At 48.7% G+C, this 19,762-nt stretch overlaps 8 non-coding genes across 8 annotated transcripts; all 8 read left to right on the top strand.

Annotated features, from left to right (window-relative positions):
- The first annotated feature begins 604 nt into the window (after positions 1-604).
- On the top strand, positions 605-677 carry TRNAF-GAA (transfer RNA phenylalanine (anticodon GAA)). Its single transcript has one exon. It is a non-coding gene; the product is annotated as a tRNA-Phe (tRNA).
- A 68-nt stretch (positions 678-745) lies between these two features.
- TRNAF-GAA (transfer RNA phenylalanine (anticodon GAA)) lies at positions 746-823 on the top strand. Its single transcript has one exon. It is a non-coding gene; the product is annotated as a tRNA-Phe (tRNA).
- A 216-nt stretch (positions 824-1,039) lies between these two features.
- Positions 1,040-1,460, top strand: TRNAF-GAA (transfer RNA phenylalanine (anticodon GAA)). Its single transcript has 2 exons — positions 1,040-1,076; positions 1,425-1,460. It is a non-coding gene; the product is annotated as a tRNA-Phe (tRNA).
- A 5,186-nt stretch (positions 1,461-6,646) lies between these two features.
- Positions 6,647-6,719, top strand: TRNAF-GAA (transfer RNA phenylalanine (anticodon GAA)). Its single transcript has one exon. It is a non-coding gene; the product is annotated as a tRNA-Phe (tRNA).
- Positions 6,720-6,790: 71 nt separating this feature from the next.
- On the top strand, positions 6,791-6,863 carry TRNAF-GAA (transfer RNA phenylalanine (anticodon GAA)). The gene has a single exon. It is a non-coding gene; the product is annotated as a tRNA-Phe (tRNA).
- Positions 6,864-7,078: 215 nt separating this feature from the next.
- TRNAF-GAA (transfer RNA phenylalanine (anticodon GAA)) lies at positions 7,079-7,151 on the top strand. The gene has a single exon. It is a non-coding gene; the product is annotated as a tRNA-Phe (tRNA).
- Positions 7,152-7,222: 71 nt separating this feature from the next.
- Positions 7,223-7,295, top strand: TRNAF-GAA (transfer RNA phenylalanine (anticodon GAA)). The gene has a single exon. It is a non-coding gene; the product is annotated as a tRNA-Phe (tRNA).
- Positions 7,296-7,366: 71 nt separating this feature from the next.
- On the top strand, positions 7,367-7,439 carry TRNAY-GUA (transfer RNA tyrosine (anticodon GUA)). Its single transcript has one exon. It is a non-coding gene; the product is annotated as a tRNA-Tyr (tRNA).
- The last annotated feature ends 12,323 nt before the right edge of the window (positions 7,440-19,762 follow it).

Below are 19,762 nucleotides of genomic sequence, written 5' to 3' on the forward strand. Positions count from 1 at the left end.
GTTTGGAATGAACAAAGGCGCGTCTAGCTAATACGGCGTCTTCGTTCACTCCCATCTTCCCCCTTTCCCTTACGGCGAGGTGCAGGTGTCCACCCAGATATGCGAGAGAGATACATTTCCTTTCCTCAAAAAATAAATTTACCGTCCAGCAAGGCGTACAGCCGAATTGGCGATGGCGTTCTGTGGACTCCCTGGCAGCGTTGCAAGACGCTGTCGCGTTCCACTCTTACAGGCGAAGCTTAACATGTTAACCACACATCAGTAACACACGCAGACAGCCAATGGACGCGTCATTCGCTGGTAGCACATGAATCATCATTCACAACCACATTCGTGGCAGAATGCTTTCGTGGCAAGGCTTTCGCCTTGCACCACTTTAGTCGCCAAAGTGACTCCTAATTTTTTCGCTAGCCCCACTGAGCACACTACACAGACTTCTGCAACCACAACATCCACCCTGCCGAAATAGCTCAGCTGGGGGAGCGTTAGACGGAAGATCTAAAGGTCCCTGTTTCAATCCCGGGAATCGGCAGTGCTTGTTTTGCATTTTCGCTAGTCCCACTGAGCACAGTACACAGACTTCTGCAACCACAACTTCCACCCTGCCGAAATAGCTCAGTTGGGGGAGCGTTAGACTGAAGATCTAAAGGTCCCTGGTTCAATCCCGGGTTTCGGCAGAGCTTGTTTTGCATTTTCGCTAGCCCACTGAGCACAGTACAAACACTTCTGCAACACCTTCCACCGTTCCGAAATAGCTCAGTTGGGAGAGCGTTAGACTGAAAAATCTAAAGAAAGGTCCCTGGTTCAATCCCGGGTTTCGGCAGTGCTTGTTTTGCATTTTCGCTAGCCCACTGAGCACAGTACAAACACTTCTGCAACCTTAACTTCCACCGTGCCGAAATTGCTCAGTTGGGTGAGCGTTATACTGAAGATCTAAAGGGCCCTGCTTCAATCTCTGGTTTCGGGAGTGCTTGTTTTGCATTTTCGCTGGCCCCACTGAGCACAGTACACAGACTTCTGCAACCACAACTTCCACCCTGCCGAAATAGCTCAGTTGGGAGAGCGTTAGACTGAAGGCGGGTCGCTGGTTGACCACATTCTTGCATGCAAGTCAAAAACATGTACGCCTATCTTTGATAAAAGTGTCGTAATAGGAAAAAGCAGAGAAAGAGTAACGCGCGAAATCATCGAAGCTGAAAAGATAAATAGGTCAGGATGCTCGTGTGTAAGCACACCTTCCATTCTCCTCTCAGATAAAGAGCTTGTTTTTCTGAGGAATTGATACTGTTCGCACATGTGATTACCGTTTTCTGGCGTTATAAATGTGATGCTTCAGGAGAATAAAATCTGTTGGAAGTTAGCGCTCGTGGTGTTCGTCTCTCGTCTCTTCTGTCCTCGTCTTTTGCTGCGCTACAGTATATTGGATCTAAAGGTTTCTGGTTCAATCCCAGGTTTCGGCAGTGCTTGTTTTGCATTTTCGCTAGCCCCACTTAGCACAGTACCCCTCACTTCTCCAACCACAACTTCCACCGTGCCGAAATAACTAAGTTGATTGCACTTCCGGCCACCTAGCGTGACGGACGTGTAATGACTAGCTCCGTCGGAGCGGCTGCAGCTGCCATGTCTGGCCGCGGAAACAGGAATTTTGGCTCGGACAGCGAGTACCTGGTCGTACTGCCCAGTTTGCCTACAGGGCGTTTTGTTTTGAACACAGTTTTTCTGCACGGGGACATCAGTGTTCGCCTCTAAAGGGTGGAAGATTTTCGAGATGCTCTGGCTCCACTGTCGCTCCTGGCGGAAGTTATCGCCCTGGATGCGTATCGCATGAGTCATGTGTGGGCCGTCACGTTCAAGGACCCCGACGCTGTGAAGATCAACATCGGTGAGCGTAAAGTGAAAGGTGCCGGATCTATTGTGATAGATCCTGCAAACCGGAAAGTCCGAATAAAGCTGCACTGGCTCCTTCACAGCGTACCTGACGAAGACGAGCGACTCGCTCTCTCTGTTCGGGATGGTGACGGACGTGACGAGGGAGCGATGGCGCGCACAAGGCGTGTCGGACAAGGGTTCAACTACGAGGCCGGTGACCGTTAAGTTGAACGCCGGCGTGAAGATCAACGACTTGCCCCGCGAGGTGAGTGTAGACGGAAGGTTTACGCTTTTGGCCGTGCCGGGCAGGCCTCCCCTTTGCCTGCGCTGCCGCGGCACGGGCCATATTCGGCGTGAGTGCAAAATCTCATGTTGCAACGCTTGTCGTCGTTTCGGGCAAGAGGAAAGCCAGTGCACTGGGATGTACGCCAGCGTCACCGTGCCCATGACCAGTGAGAAGACGACCAAGCTGCTCATGGATGAGGCCGATGCGAAAAACTGATCGAGAGCGGTGAGCGGGTGAGTGGAGAGAGAGCCCGTCAGTTGCTATTCGGGCGAATCAGTTGGAGAGACAAACTTGTTATGTCGACACTCCGTCGCAGTCGCCTCCATCTCCTGCACATGCTGACGATGTAGTGACGTGAGATGCGACTGCAAAGCCCGGGGACTCTCCGGTGAGCGCCGCCTGTACTGTGGCTGAGCCCGTGGACATTCCTCCAACAACCAGCGTCACGGCCGGAAAACGGGCGCATGATGACAGCGCAAGAATGAGCCGCAGTAGGTTGCCAGCGGGGGTGACGAGCCTCCTTATAGAACGCAAGGTATGAGGCGAGTGACCTACAAGCCGCGGACGAACATTACGGCCGACTCACGGCAGGCGGGGAAACCGACTCCGTAGTTTTGTACAGTAGAACCCGAAGTGGGGCGTGGGTGGTTTGTGATGCGATAGGTTCTTTTTTTCACTCGATATGGCAATCAATCTCACGGAAGCACTACTTGTAGCAACTTTGAATGTACGAGGCCTCGGGCAAGAAGGCGACAGTGCCAGTTGAGTCGCCTTCTTCTAGATAACGATCTGCACGTAGTAACAATTCAAGAAACTAAGATTGAATGTGAGGAGGCAACGGATCGAATGGTGTCTGTTTTCCGGACTCATTTCGATGTATGAGTGAGTCACTCTGTCGGCGCCTCATGTGGCTGTGTTCTGTTCATTCGTAATAACCTTGGTATCAATGTGCAGTCCTTGTTCTCCTGTGAAAGCGGCCGACTTCTGATCGTTGATTTTATGTACTCCGGCCAGAATTTCAAGGTTATCTGTGCGTATGCGCCAAATGTAGCGACTGACCGAAGAATCTTTTTGATCACTTCCAGACATATTTAAACTGTGACAGGGTGCTTGTGTTAGCTGGCGATTTCAGTTTTGTTTGTCATACCTCTGATCTTGCAAATGGTGTTTTGGTGCGAGACAAAAGCGCTGACGTCTTGAAGGAAGCGGTCTATGTGCACTATTTAGAGGATATTGGGAGTGTATTCTCATATGGTACCTGTCCGCGGTATACTCATTTTCACGGAAAAAGCCATCGACGGCTAGACAGACTGTACTTGATAGCGGACCTTCTGCCTCTATCTACCTTGTACGAACTAAAACCTGTGCCCTTTATGACCATTCCCTAGTAAGAGCAGCTTTTGGCAAAAAAACAAAACTCATTTTTTCTGGCACTGGTGGAAATGTAATACTAAATTATTTTAAGACGATGGCTTTAATAATGAAGTAACGCAAGAGCTAAACAAACTACTTGCAGCGCAACGGATAAACTACGCTACTCAGTGAAGGTTTTAAGCAGCGTGTCAAAATAAGAGCGATTGAGAAAAAATCTAGCACCTTGAGATACGCAGAGAAACAAACCGAAACACTGTTTCGTGATCAGCTTGAATTCCTGATCAGTATAGAAAGCGCTGAACCAGGAACATGTTTTAACGAAATAAGGGAAATAAGGGACCCTTTTTATTGAAATAAAGGATGTAAAAGCACAGCTTGAAAGAATAGACGCAGATAAGTGCAGAGCGGCAGTTATTCGTGCACGGTCGGAGAAGCTGTGGGCAGCGGAAACCCCCAACAAAGCGTGCTGTGTCTGATGAGAAGCGATAGGCATGTCGCAAGGAGATGCGACAAATAAGCACGGGCGCAGATGATTCGACAGAAAGCAGCGTTATCAAGGGCGTAATCCGTGATGACTTCAAAGACGTACTGGGTCATTCACGAAAAGCTGAAGAAAGGTTTTGCAGTGAATTCCTACCGTTTATGCAGAAACTTGACGAAGAAGTGAAAACGCGTGTTGAGCAACTGATTTCCAGAAATAGAGCACGCGATAGACGCATTGCCAGTTGGTAAAGCTCCTGGCCCCGACGGCCTGAGGCCTGCTTTCTACAAAACATTAAGAACTATATTAGCTCCTGTCCTGCTTAAAGTATTTGCAGAATGTTGCGAAACAAAACATGTTTCAATGTCGTTTACAACTTCACACATTTTGCTCATACCAAAAACTGATGACCCGGAAAAACGCCTGTTGGTGAGCTCTCATCGTCCGATAAGCCTCACTTACGTTCACTACAAAATATTCATGAAGGTTCTGGCAAAAACATTTCAGGGAGTCATAACCAGGCTGGTAGGGGCACATCAGACATGTGGTATAAAGGGGCGAAGCATCGCCACTAACACACATGCAGCGCGATCAGTGTTAGAATGCTGCGACTATTTGACGACCAAGTGGCGATGATGCAGCTGCACTTGGCAAAAGTCTTTGACCGTGCTTCTCATGAAGTGCTCTTTGCAATATTAGATTACTCGAATGTGGGCGAGATAATAAGAGGGCGTGAAAATGGCGCACGCAAATTGTACAACTCGAACTGCTGTCAACGGAGACCTCACAGAGAGCCTGCAAGTGCGGTCTTCTGTGAGCCAGGGTTGTCCTTTGTCACCCTTGCTATTTGCAGCCTACTTAGAGCCATTTTGAATGGCTGTCCAGAATAACAACCGCATAATGGGCTACAGGCTGCAGTCAGCGAAAGAGAAGATCTTGGCATATGCCGATGACATTGCAGTTTTCTGTTCGGATAGAGAAAGTTTTTGTGAAGCCACAGATTTAGTACACAAGTTCTGTGGATCCACTTTGCCTCAGATCAACTGGGAAAAAAATACGGGTACTGGCAAGGGAGTTGGGAAGTCATGCCCGACTACTATTCTCGAATGCGCTGGTCCACCATTCCGACAGTATATCTAGGAGTACCACTTGATTGTTACCAAGAGCCTGTTCGGTACTGGAATGAGCAAGCAGCGAAAGTCAAAGAAAAAACTGACGCCTGGTAAGGACGACAATTGTCCATGTTCTTACGTGCCACGGTTTGTAATATTTTCCTTGCCGCAAAGATATGGCATTTATGAGTGTGCTGAGCGCAGCGCGAGTCAACATTCAAGAAATCCATCCTGTTTTTGCCGTTTTTATTTGGCCTTCGACTTGGGAAAGGACCAGTCGAACAAATTTGTTTTTGTCCTGACGAAAGGTGTGCTCAGACTGGCACACACATTTCTGCGACAAGTGGTCTCGCGTTTTATGTACCTCCGAGATCAAAACGATATGTTCCTACGCACCGTAGTGCAAATTCGGCTAGGTCGATTACTTCCAGAGTTTCTTGTGTGCTCGTGCCAAAGTATGGGTGGGACAGTGAGAGGGGATCTGCGAGAGATCATACTCGCGTATAGGATGTTGCACGTGCAATTTTCTGTGGAATATTTGTGTGACGTAGGAGAAAAAAAACTGGATAAGGATTTAGTGGGCATAATGCTACCTGTACCAGTGTACCGTTTCCCGCATCGTGAAGGCCCAGGAGCAGATGTTCTTAAGAGAGTAAAGAATATGCCGCTATCGTCATCAGTTAAATCTTTTTTTCTTTAAACTTCACACTAACACATTATCAGTCAAAACATGGATGCAAGATAACGGCATCTTCATTCCCTGCTCAACTAACTGTTTTCTATGCAACAAAGCTGAAACCATAGAACATGTGTTTTTCGGCTGTTGGGACCCACGCTTTTTCTGAGATATTCTTCAAAGGACTTTAAAAAGAGACTTACCCTTAGATTCCCACGGCATAAGATTCTTACCGTTACACGACGCAGATGGCATTCCATTGGATGCAATTATGCTCCTGGGCCTGCATAGCTTGTGGAAAATAAGAATGCAGTTCAATAATGCTGATGTAGAAGTTCGTTCTGTACAGGAACATTTCATTCAAAGTGTTGTACGTTTCAGAGAAGTGTACGGCGCGCTCCCTGAACCTCCAGCATGGGCTGATGTGCTTGACGGTTTGACGAAATTGAAAACAAACTATGTTAATTGAAAAAATTAACATATCATGTCAGCCCAAGCTTGCTTGACATGTTTTATCAATTGTACATTGTTATCAACGCCGAAGCCGGCAATAAAGCAAAAAAGGAATAGCTCAGTTGGAAGAACGTTACGCTGAAGATCTAAAGATCCATGGTTCAATCACATGTTTCGGCACTCCTTGTTTTGTATTTTCGCTGCCATAGTGAGCAGAGTGCAAGCACTTCTGCAACCACCACTTCCACCATGCCGAAATAGCTCAGTTAGGAGAGCGTTAGACTGAAGATATGAAGGTCCCTGGTTCAATCACATGTTTCGGCACTCCTTGTTTTGTATTTTCGCTGCCACAGTAAGCAGAGTGCAAGCACTTCTGCAACCACCACTTCCACCATGCCGAAATAGCTCAGTTAGGAGAGCGTTAGACTGAAGATCTGAAGGTCCCTGGTTCAATCACATGTTTCGGCACTCCTTGTTTTGTATTTTCGCTGCCACAGTGAGCAGAGTGCAAGCACTTCTGCAACCACCACTTCCACCATGCCGAAATAGCTCAGTTAGGAGAGCGTTAGACTGAAGATCTGAAGGTCCCTGGTTCAATCACATGTTTCGGCACTCCTTGTTTTGTATTTTCGCTGCCACAGTGAGCAGAGTGCAAGCACTTCTGCAACCACCACTTCCACCATGCCGAAATAGCTCAGTTAGGATAGCGTTAGACTGAAGATCTGAAGGTCCCTGGTTCAATCACATGTTTCGGCACTCCTTGTTTTGTATTTTCGCTGCCACAGTGAGCAGAGTGCAAGCACTTCTGCAACCATCACTTCCACCATGCCGAAATAGCTCAGTTAGGAGAGCGTTAGACTGAAGATCTGAAGGTCCCTGGTTCAATCACATGTTTCGGCACTCCTTGTTTTGTATTTTCGCTGCCACAGTGAGCAGAGTGCAAGCACTTCTGCAACCACCACTTCCACCATGCCGAAATAGCTCAGTTAGGAGAGCGTTAGACTGAAGATCTGAAGGTCCCTGGTTCAATCACATGTTTCGGCACTCCTTGTTTTGTATTTTCGCTGCCACAGTAAGCAGACTGCACACGCTGCTCCAACCACCACTTCAACCATGCCGAAATAGCTCAGTTGGAAGAGCGTTATACTGTAGATCTAAAGATCCCTGGTTCAATGACAGGTTTCGGCAGTGTGTGTTTTGTATTTTTGCTGCCACAGTAAGCGGAGTGCACGCACAGCTGCAACCACCACTTCCGCTGTGCCGAGATAGCTCAGTACAGGCTGTGTTCTTTTTGTTCGCCAACATTGTGGGCTTTATGTGCAAGCCGTATGGTTGGACCATGCAGGATGTATACTTCTTTGCGATTTTAGTTTTGGTTCTGTGCTGTGGCGGGTGATATACTTGTGTGCTCCTTTGTACTGAAGGAAAGACGACAGATGTTTGAGGGACTCAAAACCTATTGCAATGCCGATCGGAGACTAGTAGTGATCGGAAACTTTAATTGTGGATTAGCGGCGCGTGATACAGCGAACAATACACCGTACAGAGATGCCAGCACGGCAGAACTGAGAAAATAAATCGATGAATTTTGGCTCGAAGACCTAGCGGAATGCTTGGAAGACGACGTCTGCTTCCGCTTTACGCATTTCCAAGAAGCCAGCCACGCCCGACGTGATAGAATGTATGTTTCGGCCAAATCTACAGCGCTTTGCCGAGATTACCATGTGCAGTCTATGTCATTCAGCGACTGCAGTCTACCATGTGCAGACTGGTCAGGAATCATGGGGCTTGAGGAGATTCAGTGTTCACTGATCATGGTCAAACACAAATGACGTTTAGGTAGCGCTACGGCTCCCTTGTTCAGAATGAGCAACCGGCTGGACGTCCCAGGCTTTTTGTAGCGGTTAGTATCGGCCTTCGACATCTCACGTAGACAGGGTGCAATGTGCCATCATTATTCTTTATTGTGTTAGGCGTAGTCTGGATGACTAGTGAGTCGAGATTTCGGCGGGCTGATACATTCTTTTCCGTTGTCAGTATATCTGCTTCATCAGAGTTCATTTCATGGCCAGTCTCCTGCGCATGCTCCACGATTGCGTTTGTTGTCACCTTTCTTTTTTGTACATCGTACTGACGTTCTTTCTGGCGTCTCGTAAAATCTTTCGTTTCGCCTATGTAAACGTATGAACAGGTGCAACATGGACGCCGTGCTTGCGGAACATCCCCGCCAGCGCCTCGCTGATCCCTGATACAAACGGAATAGAAGCTCGTTTCGGTTTCGGTGAGTTAGCACTTTTGTCTTCTTTGGCAGTAGGCTTCTTCGATGGAGTCAACCTTCTTTGCGTGTTCTGAATGAAGGAAAGCGGGTAGCAGTTTCTTCTCAAGTCATTTCTCACTGTCTTCATTTCGTGGTTTAGGCCGTGTGTATCAGGGATCATCGAGGTACTGGGGCGGATGTTCCGAAAGGACGGCGCCCATGTTGCACGTGTCCCAACAAGGAAGATAAGGTTTGGCTTGGTTTATGGGGTTTAACGTCCCAAAGCAACTAAGGCTATGATATATAGTCGAGGGTTTGACGGCATACCGTCTGGTCAGGAATCGTGGTGATGAGGATTGCTGGTCACTGGCCAAAGTCAATAAAGATGGACAGACGTTTCGGAAGCGCTACGGCTCCCCTGTTCACTGCCTTGAGAGGCTATGAGAGACGCCTTAGTGGAGGGCTCCGGAAATTTCGACCACCTGGGGTTCTTTAACGTGCACTGACATCGCACAGTGCACGGGCCTCTAGAATTTCTCCTCCAAAGAAATTCAACCGCCGTGGCCGGGGTCGAACCCGCGTCTTTCGGGTCAACAGCCGAGCGCCGTAACCACTGAGCCACCGCGGCGGCCTACAAGGAAGATAAGAATTGAGCTTGTAAACGTGAAAGACCAGCTCCGTCGTACCATGCTTCCCGGCGTGGTTTACAAAATTGCCTGCGCCGACTGTTCATCAGTTTACATGGACACAACAAAAGATTTCACGAGAGGCGTGAAAGAACAAGAGTACCCTGTACGAAAAGAAAAACTGAGAAAGAGAGCAATCGCAGAGCATGCGCAAGAGGCTGGCTATCAAATTAACTGGGATGAAGCAGATATAGTGACAACAGGAAAAAATGTATCAGCCAGCAGAAAAGGAACCGGGGGTGCGGGCGGCACGAAAGACAGAAAGCTGGAAAAAGAAAACGATGGGCTCCTTTTGCTTTCTCATAACGATCGCCCCGCTGCAGCGCCAGGAGTTTGTCAGAGTTTCAGGATGGAAGTGGACGAGTAGAGGAGATGTCGCGCCTGCATCACTTATGGTTGGTTGGTTTATGGGGTTTAACGTCCCAAAGCGACTAAGGCTATGAGAGACGCCGTAGTGGAGGGCTCCGGAAATTTCAACCACCTACACATAAGCATACATACACATATTCTTTATTTCTCTAAAAGAGAAAAAGGCCCCTAGGCAAAAAGCTACTTCAGAGTACTTCAGACCTGGGGTACTTTAACGTGCACTGACATCGCACAGTACACGGGCCTCGAGAATTTCTCCTCCAAAGAAATTCAACCACCGCGGCCGGGATCGAACCCGCGTCTTTCGGGTCAGCAGCCGAGCACCGTAACCACTGAGCCACCGCGGCGGCTCATCACTTATGCATCGGAGAATAATTACTCCAGAAGGTGAAATAAATGTAATAAGCAGAAATACTCGTCTTCTATATAGCTGCCACGCACATCTAGGTTATACGTTTAGTTCAGCCCTTGCATTCCAGATTTCCAAGCCAAGCCAGCGCCAGCAGAGCGCCGTAGCAGACGAAGCGAGGCTGATTACAATTACAACTTCCGCAATGACTCCAATACGCCTGGTCATGTGCAAGGTCGCTGGTTATCGAAGGGGGTGCAACGGGAAGCGCGGGAGCCAGGCTAAGGGAGGTTTCCTTTAAAAGCGGACGCTACAGTACGCTTTCCCCAACGTGAAATGGTAATCACCCACGATGTCAGAAGATTGTCCGATGACGTGACCAAAGGTTTAAGGCAACAATCAGGAACTATCTGGCGTCGTTTGGAGATACTGGTGGCTTTCTCTGCAGCCAAGTGCGTCTGCTGATTCGTAAAAGCCACGGCGCAGCAATACTAGTGGCCGAATGCAAAGACCACTTAGAAACAAACCACTCAATGCAAGCAGAGGCCAGCCTGCTGGTGCAGTGATATTTCGCATAACAGTACGTTGTTGTTGTTGTTGTGACTGAGAGAAGGATGAAAAGGAAATTGCACGGGCCTGCCTACTGGCTCGAGCCAAGCCGCCATCGCTGCCACGTGGCGATCAGAGGAAAGAAAAAAATGAAATTGGATTGGATTGGAGCAAAGTTTATTTGTGCCTGCAGTTGGGCGCTCGCGCGCCCTGACGAAGGCCTACGTCGTCTACGAGGCTGCCGTTACTTGGCGCGGGTCTCCGCTCGCCGTTGCCGGCTCGCTGGGTCCCTGCCTTTCGAGCGCCCCGAGGACCTGCTGGACGGCCCATAGCTATTGGTCATGGTCGTTGCTATTCGCGGCTGCCTCCAGCCGCGGCGCGATTGTTCGTGATCTTGCTTCCTTTGGATTTCTGATGCAGTCCCACGAGATGTGCGTGTAATCTGCCGGCTCCCTCCGGCACACTCTACACGTATCGGTCGGGTAGGTCTCGGGGTACATGCGATGCATCAGTCCCGGGCTCGGTAGCGATCCGGTCTGGAGCTGTCTCAGTAGTACCGCCTCCGCTCGACTCAGCCTCGGGTGCGGGGGTGGGAGAGTCCTGCGAGCCAGGCGGTAGGCCTTCGTGATTTCGCTGTAGTCGGTCATGCTGTCCTTGGCTCCGAACCACGTCGGACGGTGTGTTGCCGGAGCGCGGTTGGTTAGCGCTCGCGCCGCTGCGTGTGCCGTCTCATTGTGGTTCGCACTGCGTTCCGACGCGTCGCCCGCGTGCGCCGGAAACCACTTGATTCTTACTCTTCTGTCTTGCAGTTTAGTCCCTCGTAGTACGCGCTCGGCCACCCTGCACACTTGGCCTTTGGCGAAGTTTCGCACCGCCTGTCTCGAGTCACAGCACCGTGTAGCAGTCTGCGTCGGCGATGGCCAGGGCGATGGCCACCTCCTCCGCTTGTTCCGCTCCGGCGCTTCTCACGCTCGCTGCCGTCCTCGTGGCGCCGGTCGACGCCTCTATGACGACCGCTGCGAAGGCGTTCCGTTGGTATTCGGCGGCGTCCACGTACCGCGCGTGCTCGTCGTTAGCGTGCAGGTCGATGAGAGCCTTGGCCTTCGCCGCTCTTCTTCCCTTGTTATACTCGGGGTTCATGTTCTTGGGTATGGGGTCGATTCTGGTCTGGCATCGGACCTCTTCGGGGACGGGGAGCTTCGTCTCCGCCTCGTTCGAGTGTCCTATTCCCAAGACCAAGTCGCACCAAAGGGACAGACTCGCCAAGCTCATACATCGGGCGGTCTCGGTACACGGCGCCGATGAAGTCACCAGGCGCATCAATGACAAATACCTGCCCACTATACCCATCGAACAACACGCGCCGTACGGCGGCCTACCCAACGCGAAGCTCGATCGTGACATCGACGTCGAGGAGGTCCGCGCGGCCCTGCACGCCCTCAACAGCCGGTCGGCAGCCCGTACCTCGTCACGAACAAGGCGCTCAAGAACCTCGACAACGGCTCGATTGAGAGCCTCGCAAAATACTTCAACAGGTGCTGGAGAGCGGCCACGCTACCAAAGCAGTGGAAGACAGCGAAGACTGTCCTAATACGCAAGCCGGGGAAGCCACCGGACACGGACAACCTTCGGCCCATCTCGCTCACGTCCTGCGTGGGCAGGGTGCTGGAGCACGTCCTGCTCAACAGGTGGCAAGGCTACCTGGAGCGAGAAGGGCTGTATCCGGCCACGGTGATCGGCTTCAGACAGCACCCCAGCACGCAGGACGCGATGCTGCAGCTCAAATACCAAATCATAGATTTAAGGCGGCAGCGCCCGCGACAACAAGGCAATCCTGGGTCTCGACCTAAAGAGCGCCTTTGATAATGTTAAACACTCGGCGATTCTGTCCCAAGTCTCTAAGCTCAACATGGGCGAAAGATCCTACAACTACATCAAGGACTTCCTCACGGACAGGACCGCCGAGCTACGATCAGGCGACCTAGAAACGCAAGAGAAGCTCGGGAGCACCGGCACACCGCAGGGATCGGTCATTTCGCCGATGCTGTTCAGCCTGGTAATGATCGGAGTGGCCGAGAAGCTCGCGGACATCGAAGACTTCAGGCACACCATCTACGCGGACGATATCACAGTGTGGGTGACCGGCGGCAGCGACGCCCACATCGAGGGCGCTCTGCAAGGTGCCGTCGACGCGATAGAAGACCATATGGAAGGCACCGGCTTGAGATGTTCGCCGAGCAAATCGGAGCTCCTCATACTCCCACCTACCAACAATGGCAGATGCAAGACCAGACAACGCGAATGCGAAAAAATCAGAATCGTAACCAAATCCGGCAACGTGATCCCCGAGGTCAGCAAAACCAGGATCCTAGGCATGGTCATCGAAAAGCATGGAAGAAACGGCGAAACCATCGCCCGTCTCACGGCAAAAGCGGCCAACGCTATGCGACTCCTCAAAAGAGTCACTTCCCGGAAGGCTGGCATGAGAGAGGAGAGCCTAATCAGGCTCGTCCAATCCTTCATCATCAGCCACGTCGCGTACGTTGCAGCCTACCACAGATGGCTTCAACACGAACGCAACAAAATTAATGTAATCATCAGGAGAGCGTGCAAGGCGGCGCTGGGCCTGTTCTAGTCCACGAGCACAACCCGCCTCTTACAACTCGGGATGCACAACACGCTCGAAGAAATAGCCGAAGCGCAACGGACCTCTCAACTAGAGCGGCTGTCCACGACCGAAGCCGGGAGGGAGAAAAATGAAAGACGCGCGTCGCAGCGACAACTGCGTCCGCCGGAGCGGACGCTGCTCAAAAAACAGATAAGCGGCCGAAGCTGCGCTCGCCGAAGCGAGAACAGATGCAAAAGACAGATAAGCGGCCACATAACAGTACGTGCTAGGCCATCAGCTTTTGTAGCGAAAAGCTTCACTACGCGCACCACAACGGCGCTTCGCGTGAGCCGTCAGACCTAAGATTTGCCAAAGCTGCGCATGTGTGAAACGGAGTGACGTCACACGCGGCACCAAAAAAGAAATAAATAAGAGACAAACAATGCGGCAGGAAACGCGTATCTCGATGGGCACCCGAACCGCGCTGTAAGGGAAGGAAATTGAAAAGAAAATTAGGTTTTAAGGAAAGGAAACTGCGCCTGTCTCTCTCCAATCTCGGTGGATACCCGAACCGTGGCGTAAGGGCTTTAAAGAAAATGAAATGAATTTAAAATTGGTTTTAAGGGAAGGAAATGCCTGTCTCTCCTACCTTGGTGTACACTCGAAAGGAATGGACACCACAGTACATCTCTCTAAAGCAACCTTCTAAGACAGCACCGTAGTCACTACACGCGTGTCTCCTCCTCCGCCTTCCGCCTCCGTACAGGCAATGTGCAGACGGTCGAACGCCTCCACCGTTATCGTGGTGCTCCCAGTGCATTGTGCGGCAACTGCGACAGCCATGACGTCAAACCAAAAACAACTGCAGCTTTTCGCTTGTATATTCAGGCTTAACCAGAGCTAAGCCGCGGCCTAATTTTTTTTTGTAACTACGAACCATTAATTACTCTGCAAGCAGACACGCATGAAAATCGAGAACCACCAAGCTTAATACTATACAAACCGATAGCACCTCAAGCTGACCCAGATTCCCCGTTTGAAAACCTCCATGCATACGGTAACTTTGTCCCGCATCTAATAACCCCGCCGAAAGAAGCAGGTGATGGACTTCGCCTGTGATTACTAATCACGTCGCATTCCGCTAATCGCGCAAGGCTGTTATCGTCAATTTTAAGTGAATGACTATAGAAAGGAGGTTTAAAAAATATGGAGGAGGCTGAAGTTTCGCCGTGAGGATTGGAACACGACAGCGTGTTACAGTGCTGCCAGGGATGCCATCGAACGCCATCGCTCGTTCGGCACGACGCGTTGCCCGTTGGACAAATCTAAGTTTGTTTGTTTGTTTGCGTTTGCAATACTACTGTAGGTTTTGCTTCGTCGCGTAGGCCCGGTCGGTAGGGACGGACGACCTTGCAAAACGTTGCTTCAGCCGCGCTCCGTCAGATGGCAGCGCCGTCAGCGCGCCGCGCGGCAGCGGCGCCGAGCAGTTTGCTTTGTCTACGACAGATAGCGCCACTACGAGGTCCGCCACTTTCTGACCTTCGAAGCATTGGCGCGCAGTTCATCGATGGCATTCGAATGATATCGGTTAAGCAATTAGCCTAAGTTGTAGTCAGAAGACATAAATAAACGAATTGAGGGAGGCACTTTTTATTTATTTATTTATTTATTTATTTATTATTACCCTCAGGGTATAAACATTACAGAGGGGAGTGGGTTTTAATCAATAAACAAACCAAAAACATGCACAGCAGCAAGAACATACAAGTAATACTGTAAGTGGCAGTTAAGTTTGGATAAGAAATGATCTAAACAAAGGCCCATAACACTTAATTAATATAACACAATGAAATTCGCGGTAACGTTTGAGTGTACACAGTGGTGAAATTAAATAATACATGAACACACAGGAAGAGAGGTAGGTTTTATACAATGTTAAGAAAAACTCGCATGGTCTATTGCGCACGGCAGACTGAAATAACCAAAATTTATCGATTGTTGCAACGGAAGGGAGAAGGCGGTTCCAGTCTTTACATGTGCGGGGTATGAATGAATCGGAGAAACATTTAGTGTTGCATGAATTTATGCCAACCTTGTGAGCGTGGTCAACGCGTGATGATACATATGAAGGCGGAATGAGCAATTTACCGTGTAAGTCATCATGGTAAAATATCTTATGAAAGAGTGATAACCGTGCATGCTTTCGACGAAATGTGAGGGGTAGCAGATTGAGATTAGATTTAATTGAGGATACACTAGCGGTGCGGTGATAATTAGAGAAGATGAAACGAGCTGCATTATTTTGAATCATTTCTAGCTGGTTAATGAGATCAGTAGTGCCCGGGTCCCAAACTGAAGATTCGTATTCAAGTTGCGAACGAACTAACGTTTTGTAAAAGAGAAGCTTGGTACTAGAAGGGGCCGAGCGAAAGTTCCGTTTTAAGTAGCCTAGCACGCGGTTAGCTTTGTTGACAATGAATTCGACATGGCTGTTCCAGCTAAGGTTAGAAGCGATATGAATGCCTAGGTACTTGTATGAGGCTACTGATTCGAGAGCTACATTGTTAAGGTGATACGAAGGTGAGTTGCTAGATGACCTTGATACGCGCAGGAATTTACACTTGTTAACGTTTAGCGTCATTTGCCATGCTTTGCACCAAGAAGAGATGTTGTCAATGTCAGTTTGAATTGCGCGTACGTCATCGTCGGTTCTTATTTCACGGAAAAGGACGCAGTCGTCTGCAAATAAGTGAATTGATGATGTAACAGAATCAGGCAGGTCATTAATGAATATTAAGAAGAGTAAGGGCCCAAGCACGGTACCTTGAGGAACGCCAGAAAGAACGGGGTGTAAATGTGAGTTAGTTCCATTAGTTGCTACAAACTGCTGACGGTCTGTTAAAAAGCACTCTAGCCATTTTAGTACGTCAGTATCGAGTCCTATCATGCGCAGTTTTAGTAGCAAAAGCCGGTGACAAACTTTATCAAAAGCCTTGGCGAAAACTAAAAATATGCAATCTGCAGTGGAACGATGATCAAGAATTGCATGCAATTTATGAGTAAAGAGAACACGTTGCGTTTCACATGAATATGACTTACGAAAACCGTGCTGCGCATGATGAAAAAACGAGTTTGACTCTAAGAAATTTGCTATATGTGAAAAAAGAACGTGTTCCAGGATCTTACAGGGGATGCTGGTGATTGAAATAGGCCGGTAGTTGTAAGGTGAGTGCTTGTTTCCAGATTTATGTACTGGAATCACCTTCCCTATCTTCCAGTCTGCATGCATTGCGCTATTTTCTAGAGACTGCTGAAATAATTTAGAAAGAATAATGGAGGAATATATCTTAGTGCTTTTCAGAAATTTCGAGTTAATGCAGTCGATGCCAGCGGCTGAAAATGGTTTCAGGCCGTCAATTATCTTGGCGATTCCATCCGGGTTGACTATAACACGATACATTGGCAGACAATTATGGGCGCAACAATAAGGTAAGTCGTTTGGCAGGGATTTTGTGAAGTAGCTGGAGAAGACATCATTAAATACAGTGGAGCATTCATCGCCAGGAACAGGTTCGTCATTAGCGCTTGTTAAAATAATTTTAGACCGGTCTGTAGGATTGATAACTTTCCAGAACTTTTTAGGATTATCTACCAATATATAGGGTAAAGTCTTCGCAAGAAACATTTTTTTAGCATTTTTAACTGCTGAAATATAAGCGTCGTTTGCAGTACGATATAAAGACCAACGAAACTGACTACATGAGGTGTTAGCAAGCCGGTATAAGCGCTTTTTCAGGTTAGATAAGCGCCTAATGTATGAGTTATACCAAGGTGCCTTTGGATTATACGAGATATTTCTGATGGGAATAAATCGATTGATGAGCTCGGTAACCTTATTCTTGAAGGGTGTCCAGTTCGTTTCAACAGAGCGTTGCTCGAAGCCTTCTAGGAACTTTGTTAAAAAGAGGCTTAACTCACTGTTGAATTGGGTAAAATCTGCACGGTGATAATTGCGCAGTGTTTTAGTTGTCTTTACTCTCTTTTGTTTGGGTGTTAATAGTAAAATTCAGTGCAAGATGGTCACTCAGCCCTGGCAGGTATATTATTTCTGAACATAATTCAGGGCTCGAGCACAGGACTAAATCTAATATATTAGCAGTGGTGTCCGTTATTCGGGTAGGTTGTGTAACTATTTGCGTGAGGTTAAAGCACGAACAAAAATCTGTGAATTCTTTGGAAGTAGAGGAAATTGAATTAATAGAAGCAGTACTCACTGACCAATCAACGCCAGGAAGATTAAAATCGCCCAGTAAAAATATAGGTGTTGTTGGAAATCGTGTAGTTACGATGTTGATACTGTCATGAAGCTCAGAGACAAACGTCGACGATGCGTTTGGTGCGCGATAACAAGCCCCTATAATGAATTGATGGTGCGTTAGTTTCAGATGTACCCATATTATCTCTAATCCGGTCGTGACATTAAGGGCGAAAGATTCGAAATTTTTGTTAATGGCTATAAGGACGCCACTGCCTTGCCTTTTATCACAACGATAAAATTGAAATTTGTTAGGTGAGTCAAGGATTTCGCTATCGCGAATGTGGCCATGAAGCCATGTTTCGGTTAGTACTAAGATATCAGCAGAGCATGAATCAACAAGAGATGAAAGTTTATTTCTTTTCCTGATTGCGTTTCTTATGTTGGTATACAAGACGGACACGTGTGTTGGGGGAAGGTGGTAGCCACTGCCCCTCTGTAACCGCTAATCACATAACACATTTTGTTCCTCGGAAGAGGCAGGCGGGGGTGCAAGACTAGGAAGCGGGTTACGGGTGACAGAACGTTTCGGGCTAGTGTAGGGTAACTCAGATATAGCATCTGCAACAGGATTGTGCGTAAAGCACTTGTTATCGATGACTAACTTATTGTACTTAAGCTTGAAAAATGGCAAGTTTGGTAGGGATTTAGCATATTCGATCAGCCTCTTTCTAGCTTCACGAGTCGCTGGTGAAAAATCCTCAGTTATGCTGATTTCGTTTTCTTTTAGTTTAGCTTTTAACTGCAAAAATTTTTACTTTGACTTGTGGCTGGCGAATTTTACTATAACGGGGCGGTTACGGGAGGGGTGGTGTTATCCTATTGTATGCGCGCGCTGAATGTCAGCTGAAGTGATCTGTTTACCGAGCAAGTTTAGCACCTTCTCTTCGGTCTGTGCCCATGTTTCGTTTTCATCAGGAATTCCGTGAAATAAATTGTCTCGCCGGCTTCTCTCCTCGAGTTCGTTCATACGCGATTGCAAAAGCTCGTTTTGTTTCCTAAGATCGTTGATAGTGTGTTCTATATTTTCTTTAAGACTGTCTATGGCTTCCCCCTTGCGCTCAACGTCCGCAAGCCTGCTGCCCAAGTTCCCGAGAACCGATTCGATTTTTTGCTGACCTTGACGGACTTCTTCAATACTTTTTTTCATTTCAAGATTACTGGCTGATATTGAAGCAGACTGGTCCTGTAGCACTTGGAGGATGCGCAGTATTTCGTCGTTTTTTGAGGTTACTTCTGAAGTATTAGCCGTTGATGGTTTGACTTTATCGCGGGGGCTATCTTTCGAATCTTGACGGATAACATTGCGTGTCGAGGGGCCGGGGTTTTCTTCGACATCTCCCGACATCAATAACAGAAGGCAATTGTTTAGACACTCGGATAATAGATGAAAGAAAACCCGTGGGCACGGGAACAGCAACAGGCAACGATTTGCGTTCTTTTTTACGTATACAGAAATACAGTTACGCACGTGGAGCAGTAGAACAGGGTGTTTGTCAGAGATGGCTCGTGCCGTGCTGTCCGCGTGCCCACTGAAGAGTGCAGGCCGTTGCTGTAGGTTTATATCCGGCGGTTCCCAGTGTGTAGATGATGATGCAGCTTGCCACGTGAAGAAACGGCTATCGGGGATTGCCAGGAGCGCTTCTGCGTCGCCTGGCGGCAGAGGGATGTCAGCCTGTAGTTGAACGGGGTTGGCCGCAGGATAATGGCTTTCGATGTAGCAGTTGGGATTGGGTCCACTGCCGAGCTGGAAGCCACCGTGCACCAAGACAGAAAGCAGGACCTGGAGCAGTAGAACAGGGTGTTTGTAAGACATGGCTGGCGCCGTGCTGTCCTCGTGCCCACTCACGTTGACCTAAAGTGCGGTGAGGCGAAAGCATTAAGCGTAGTGTTGCCGCTTGTGTCACTGATGTGTGGTTAAGATGTTAAGCTTCGCCTCTAAGAGTGGAACGCGAGAGCGTCTTGTTACGCTGCCAGGGAGTCCACAGAACGCCATCGCCCATTCGGCTCTACGCCTTGCTCGACGGTAAATTGGTTTTTGGGGAAAGGAAATGTATCTGTCTCGCATATCTCGGTGGACACCTTAAGCTCGCCCTAAGGAAAGGGAGGAAGATGGGAGTGAACGAAGGCGCCACATTAGCTAGACGCGCCTTTGTTGATTCCAAACCATCGAGCTGGCATGGCGGCGTGGTTAGTGGGCTCGTTTCGCACTCCGCAGACCCGGGTTGTGGAATCGAACCGGGTCTGATGAAACTTCCCGGCTACCTCTTTTTTTTTTAACTCTCCGCAGACAGTAGGAGTTTGGTTGTCTTATGAGGTTTAACATCCGAAAGCAACTCAGGCTATGAGGGACGCCGTAGTTAGGGGCGCCAGAAGTT

Source organism: Amblyomma mixtum, chromosome 10 (genome assembly GCF_055824585.1).
Source record: "Amblyomma mixtum isolate Tamu chromosome 10, ASM5582458v1, whole genome shotgun sequence".
NCBI classification, from domain to species: domain Eukaryota; kingdom Metazoa; phylum Arthropoda; class Arachnida; order Ixodida; family Ixodidae; genus Amblyomma; species Amblyomma mixtum.